This window comes from Bufo gargarizans, chromosome 1, assembly GCF_014858855.1.
Source record: "Bufo gargarizans isolate SCDJY-AF-19 chromosome 1, ASM1485885v1, whole genome shotgun sequence".
NCBI classification, from domain to species: Eukaryota; Metazoa; Chordata; class Amphibia; order Anura; family Bufonidae; genus Bufo; species Bufo gargarizans.
Window position 1 is genome coordinate 36,203,780 of NC_058080.1, and position 7,706 is coordinate 36,211,485.

The following is a 7,706-nucleotide window of genomic DNA, read 5'->3' on the forward strand; positions in this document are numbered from 1 at the left end:
TACTACAGCTAACTAAACATCACTGCATAACTAATAATAATATCCCTGAGACAAGGTAGATGTCACTAACCAGATATACTTGCACAAAGATGGTGGAGTTTAAGAAGGAGCCCTGCTGATGTCCTGTAGTCTGAATGTAGACTGGGCTTCTCCTTCCCAGAATGCACTACACTCCCACAATACGATAACTTTATTAACAAGAAAACAAAGCACAGTACATTTTTTCCACCGCTAGATGGTTACCTAACTAATAACTACAGAATACAGCAGGTGAATTAGAAAGGAAATAGAAGAGAACAGTGCTGGGACAGAACACGCCACCACGAGGTCCTTCTTAGCCACCCATTTTGGTCAATGGTGGGATCAAGCTTTTCCAGAGTGTTGTCTTTGGAGACTGTTTGGCTTTTGCTGAGGTAGTCTGTTTCCTTAGCATGACATTCACATTGTTCCGTGCAAATTATTATGTTCTTGGATCTTTTTAGATTAGGAGCGGTAAAGGCATGTTTACAGGGATGCCAACTGTGACACAGTGAGAGGTTTGGTCTGGGAAAACAGGTATTTTTGATGTATAGCCAGGTGAGGTCAAATACCGGACCGGATTTTAAGTGCCGGTCCGGGTTTTGGCAGCACCTGGCTGTCCTTAAATAGGCAGCTGGGCTCAGGAGCCATGTCTCTGTGTTGGGATCTGGGAGCCTTGTGTCTGGTTGAAGGCTTGCTACCTGTTTGGCGTGAAAACAAGTTGGTACTACTATGGTCAAGGACTCTTTGAGGCAGAATTGCTGCATGGTGTGAATTACCACCAACACCGCAAGGTGACTTTTTTCTTGATTATGACTGATTGTTTTGTCACTTGCCTAAAGTGTGAATAAAACACTGAACTGTTTGATCCATAGAACTTGTTGTTGCCTCCAGACTGCGTCTGCTAATCCTGTCTACCAGAGCGAGCCCCCACACAACCTATGCAGGGCTTCTGGCTCACAGGTAATGTCTGAGCTGTACGCACTACACAGGCTATAGCACAAAAGAGCAACATCCAGGTGGAGAGCCTGACGAAACGATGGGACTTGAGCTGGTGGTCCGTAGTCACTGTACGTAGTACAGATACTTCAGGTCGGACTTCTTAATCGCCATCTGGGTCTACCAATTTGAACATGTCGGATCTGATACTGCAAGACGTCGAACGATACAGGAATGCAGGACCCATAAACCATGTAGTGTCTTTAAAGTGGCTTGCTGCGACGGATCTAGCCGCGTGGTCCGCAGGATTATGCTGTGTGGGTACGTATTGCCACTGTTTAGGACAAGTGGATCTCCTGATCCTTAGCACCCGATTGCAGACGTAGACGTAAAAACGCCTGGTTTTGTTGTACTGTAAATGCATCCTTGGACTACCTTGCTGTCCATATAAAACTCGACTTCTTTGATTTTTAGGTTCATTCCTGATGTTATAAGTTCAGCCAACTCTACTGCAAGCACAGCAGCGCAGAGCTCCAGTCTGGGAATCGTGTATTCACGGAGTGGCGCTGGTTTGGTCTGGCTCATGACGAATCCTATATGGTATTGTTCTTTGACAACAATGGTCTTTAGGTATGCTACGGCAGCAATTGCCTTGACTGAAGCATCGCAGAAGATATACAGTCTTTGCATCTTGACTTCAGTTGATGGCACGGAAGCATATGGTCATGCCACATGAAGGCTGGTCAAAGCTTCAAGAGACTTCTTCTAACCTGTCCACAGGTCCTTTTTCTCTGTGGGAAGCGGATCATTCCAATCAGATGTCTCTGTAGTGAAGTTCCTTAGCATCATTTTGCCTTGGATGGTAACAGGCGCTACGAATCCCAGAGGATCATATAAGCTGTTTATGGTGGACAAAACTCCTCTGCGTGTGAAGGGCTTATCTTCCTTGCTGATTTGGAAGGTGAATGTGTCTCCCTTTAACTCCCACATCAAACTGAGGCTCCGCTGCATGGGAAGGGAGTCGGTGCAGTAGTCCTTTAGATCACTTGAATGGTCTTGGGGTGAGAAGGCCTCCATTAACTCATGGCTGTTGAAGGTGATTTTGTGCAACTTCAGATTAGTTAGAGAGAGCCTTTTTTACGAGACGGATTGCGGTCTCGTTTTGTGGGTGTGGATTTCAAGCATTCGTCCACGTAGAAACCTTTTTCCACAAAAGATCTGACATCTGACCCATACTTTGCTTCAGCCTCTCGGGCAGACTGCAGGGGAAGGACTTTTTCCCAATGTCTTCATTGGGGTCATTGTTGCAATACCAGAAGAACTGGAGAAGTACCTCTAGAAGTCTGTTGTTGAGGTCTGGACCAGACATTTAGACATCGCTTAGCGATACGCCTTTGCACCTGGCACTCGAATTGCATACTACTCCTATCTGCTCTGTTTTTTTAGGATGATAGTGTCACGACCCTTGGTCATGGTCGTGACTCTGGATCCGCATGCGGTTGCCTGAGGTTCGGTTCTATTGTCAACCACATGGTGAGGGCTGCTTGTAGGTTGCCTCACGTGTGGTTGCCGCTGGCAACTTGTTTGGGTACTTGGCAGTATAGCAGCCTGAGCTGTTGCTAGGCAGCTTACTGTCAAGTGCATGCGGTTTCACCTGTTGTGTGTGTGTATGTATGCACTTGGGAGCCGCATGCAGTTGCCCGCGGTCTGGCTGTTGTGTCAACCGCAGCTGGGGGCACTTAGTTGTTTGCCTCATGTGCGGTTGCCACGGACAACAGATGTGCATGCGGTTGTCTTTGGCAATGTGTAGTTTTTTGTATGCACTTTGTCTGTTTGTTGTGCATGAGGTTATGTTTGTATGCACTAAGACACCTCCCTTCACTTGCGGTTGTCCGCGGCAAAGTCGGGTGTTGTGTACGTGGTGGCAGTGTCTCGGCCTGCTGGCTGTTCTTCAGGACATCGTTGCCACGCATGCCGTTGCCGGCGGTAACAGGTGAGTGAGTTTGTGTGCTTTTCCCTTTGTGTGGCTTCACTACCCTGCCTGGTGTAGGAAGGGTTAACTCTCTTCTTTCTGTGTGAACCCTGGGAGTGTTTGACTGTGGGTGTGGCTACTTTGGGCTATAAAGCCTCTGCTTAGAGCAGTAGTCAGAGGGGGTTCTTCAGCCATGCAGTGCTGGAGACAGCCTCCTGGGTAATTACCATCTGCCAGCGGGAGCCTCCCTTCTGGTCATAAAATTATGTTACACGGTGTTATGAAGGTGTGTGTGGGGTTTCCTTATTATTGCAGCTTATGGTCCTGGGTTCCTGTGTGATGTCTGGTGTGTGCTGTGTTCGTTTGTGTTCTGAACAGCAGCACTTGCACATGGGTTCCAGGCTTTGTTGTCTGTGGCAGGTGAGTGTTGTGTTGGTTGCATTTGCCTGTCACTGCCATAAGTTGTTTCTGTTCCCCTTGTAGCTTGGCCACTTTAGACTCCTGTTTCTCCGTGTTCAGGAGGAACGGGCTGTCTACCCAGCTCCTAGTTCAGGGAACGACGGAGGGTCAGTAGGGATCCGAGGTTCCTACCTTTAAGGGCGGCTCATGCAGCTAGGAGTCAGGGTCAGATTAGGGAAGCGCTAGGAGGTGACCTGCTCCCTAATTCTGTGGTTCTGGCCAAGTAGCAACCTTACCATCACCTGGCACCGCACGGCTGAGGGTTTTCCCCATGCTCAGCTGTGACAGATACACTGCGAATATCATCTGTACCATCTGCACAGTTGTGGGGCTTACTGTCTCCCCCTGGTGCGTTAAGCTGCCGCTGGGGAATGGAGACTAGGCTCCCAGTTCCCAACAAATCCTGCTGCTGCTGGGGGACAGGACCGACTGTCTCTGCCCCCTGTAACTCCGCCTGCCGCTGGGGAATGGAGACTCGGCTCCCAATTCCCTGTACATCACACGGCCGCTGGGGAATGGAGACTAGGCTCCCAGTTCCCAACAAATCCTGCTGCTGCTGGGGGACAGGACCGACTGTCTCTGCCCCCTGTAACTCCGCCTGCCGCTGGGGAATGGAGACTCGGCTCCCAATTCCCTGTACATCACACGGCCGCTGGGGAATGGAGACTAGGCTCCCAATTCCCAAAAAATCATGCTGCTGCTGGGGGGCAGGAACAACTACCTCTGCCCCCTGTAACTCAGCCTGCCGCTGGGGAGGGAGGCCGCTGCTCTCTCATCCCTGCACTTCACACTGCCGCTGGGGAATGGAGACTGGGCTCCCACTGTCCCGCAACTGTAACTTCCGATGGAGGTCCACCCAACGTGGCAGCTGACCGTCACCTTCTGCCCGGTATAGTAGGGTCTTGAACACTAGACTCCTCACGAACTTCACGTATTTCTCAGCTGGATTGGGTCCGAAGAAGTTCAGCCGCAACCACATCATACGGTCAAATTCCTCCACAGAGTATCTGTACTCCACTGCTGGTTCCATCCTGGTGCTTTTAGGGTCGCTGTACTGAGACATGCGTTGCCCTTAAATTGTAGAATCCACAGAAATGGTGTCTCCTGTAGCTGTCCTTCTGGCTGTAGGAACGATCCTGCTGTTTGCCACCAATGTAACGGACCGTTTCAGCAGACAAGGGGTTAAAATCTGTTTAGGCGATATGCCCCTTTCTGAGAGACAGGCACAGCTACTGCAGAACACCAACCTCCCGAACTGGATACAAAATAGCACTCCAAACTGGAACCTCACAAATAGCTGCCAGCAGACGAACAGGAAAAGCATACAATCGGCTTACACTCCTGGCAATCAGTCTCCAACAGCATACAGGGAATCCCCCCAATAACGAGACAAGGCTCCGTCTTGAGGGTCAGCAGTGGTCTGATGTGCTGGCACACCCAGCCTGGTTTTTATTATGGTTTTGCAAATACAGAACAGATACAACACATCCCCACAATGCATCATGGTTTCCTCCTCTCTGTCCCAGAGACAACCGAAGGCAATCCAATTATCTCTCAGGACAAAGGGAGATCGCCAATACACATGTGGAGACAACAGGACAGACATCACCATTTAAACACACAATGGCACACCCCCACAGCAACCACAGACATGTAACATATCCCCAGATAGCTGAAGTCTGAGTGCATATCATTAGGTGAATGGCACTCAGAATACACGAATACAATAATATTAGCTATCTGGGTGCCCTCACAGAACATACAATTTAACCGAACGCATAATAACATAAAATACAATTCTACAGACAGATTTAAGCTGTGCGGCCGGTCTGTTTTCTCCTTTAAAGTTACTATGGGCCATAATCCTGAGGCAAGAGGCTTTTAAACAGCCCCCTCCAAAACCCAGTGGCGAGGTTGGTTACGCCACAATTACTATAGACTATATACTGTCATATACTACTGTTAGAGCAGTTTATTTGTCAGTCAGAGAGTAATTAATTAAATAAATGAATCGGCGGATAACAAGGACACAGACAACGCTTGCTGTATCAGAAATATTGGGCAGAAAGGAATGAATCTTCTAAAGGCCTATACATCTTGCTGTACAGATTCGTATATGTATATAATATATTAATATATGATGTTTCATGGTAGCCATTTTGTCTGCTTGCTAGAAGGTCAATGTGAGTTTATTCTTTTTGGACAAAGACTTACAGAGAAGAGTCAATAATCGCAACATAAACATTCTGATGTCATAAATTGTGGGGGGTCTCAGACTGGTACCATAAAGATCCTTCAGACAATGGACAAAAGACGGAGTGTTCTAAAGAATTTTTCTTTTCTTATCTCAATGAATAGAAAAAGGGCTTATTTAAGGGTTACCTGATGTAACGTTACTATTCACAGCAGCGATAATGCTATTGTATTATGATATTATAGGATATTATACATAACATCTTTATGCCTATTTTATTGACTAATTGGGAGTAAAATATACACCCGTACTTTCATCATATCCAAACTATATTCATTATCTATTGTTTGAGTGTGCCCATGGAAATATATTAGTATGTATTTTTACCTGGAGGTTTTATATTTTTGAAATACATAGAATTAGGTGGTATATAGAATGTATAAAGCTAGTGTGTGAACTAATTACCTCACTTTCAAAGTATGCGGAGAAAAAAGATTAAGTGATTTGATAAATTGTCTTAAAGTAGTTAATCTTTAAGCAGACTTTATGTCTGACAGTTGATATCCATTAATGTCAGTTTTCCTCATATTTAGGGCTTTGTCCAGAGCTAAGGTCAAAGGTAATATTTCTACCAGATTTTTTGAAAATATTAGAATTAAGTTTAATTACACAAAGTGTTACACTATTTTCCCTTGTGGTGGTGGTGAGTGATACGTAGTAAATTAATTTAAAGCACACAGCAGCTCTCACCTTCCCCTCCACCAACTGAGCACGGATGACGCACCTGGATGCGTGGCAATGGATCAGGAAAAATGGAAGTATCCAGCTCGAAGATGGTGAAAAAATTGTAGTATAAAATCTTCGGAACACAGGACAAGTTTGGTTACACGTTTCAGACCATAAACATATAGCGGTCCTTCCTCATGAACTTGTCCTGTGTGTCGAAGATTTTATACCGCAATAAAGCTACGCTGGATTTTCCCGGTAGTAAATTAATGCACTATGAAGTCATTAGTCACGTGAAAGACCAAACCAAGCCCAGCTTCCGGGAGGGGGGGGGGGGGGGAGATATAAGTTAGCAGGAGCCAGCAAGGGGGATCAATCCATCAAAGAGGAGGCAGGAAGAAGATTGAACATAAGAGAACTTGACCATCCCGTGTTTCTGGACTGTGACCGCTGACTTTTTTCAAACAACTAAGTTTTACATTTCTGGTAACGTATAAATATCTATCTTTATATTAAGCAGTTGATTAGCCATATATATATATTAGGAGGGAACATATTGTTCTTAGGATCTAGATTGATTTGAGATCATTTTAACTGCAGTACAAATTATATCATTCAATCTTGGGAGATAAATATATACATTTGATATAAAAATTTGTATAATCTCCATAAAACTGATTTCCGTTTTAGTTAATGGTCTGATATATACAGTATATATATATATTGACATTGATGGAAGTTTATCTTTGATTTGAATAATATCTGTTGGCTGGGAGAAGTCACTTGTCAATTCTGAGCCTTTTGTTTCCTTAGGCTACTTTCACACTAGCGTTTTTTGCGGATCCCTCATGGATCTGCAAAAACTTTTCCGTTACAATAATACAACTGCATGCCTCCGTCATCAACGGGTCCGGTTGTGTTATGTCTTCTATAGCCATGACGGATCCGTCTTGAACACCATTGAAAGTCAATAGAGGGCGGATCCAATTGATTGAACCTAATTGATCATTATTCTTTGTTTGTCACCAATTTTATATTTTATTATTTTTCACAGAATTTGTTTATAAATAAATATATATATATTGTATACAATTGTTTCCCTTTTGTCTTCAACTCGGCACAAATAACGAACTCATGATCATTTTTGATCTGTGGGAATAAGTTGGGAATCTCCGTCATTGCAGATCCTTGCTTGTTTTCATAGATAGAGAAGGGCTTCTCAGAGCCATATAGGCATCCTGACGGCTGCATCTGAGGAGGTCTGGGAGACCCGTCCCAAATATCGCTATTAATATGCCGTCTGATAATGGGAGTAACTGGGAGCTTCTGAGGTGGGTACAATACATAAAATTAGACGTGGCAGATTACATACCAGTAATTATTACACATGATAGCATA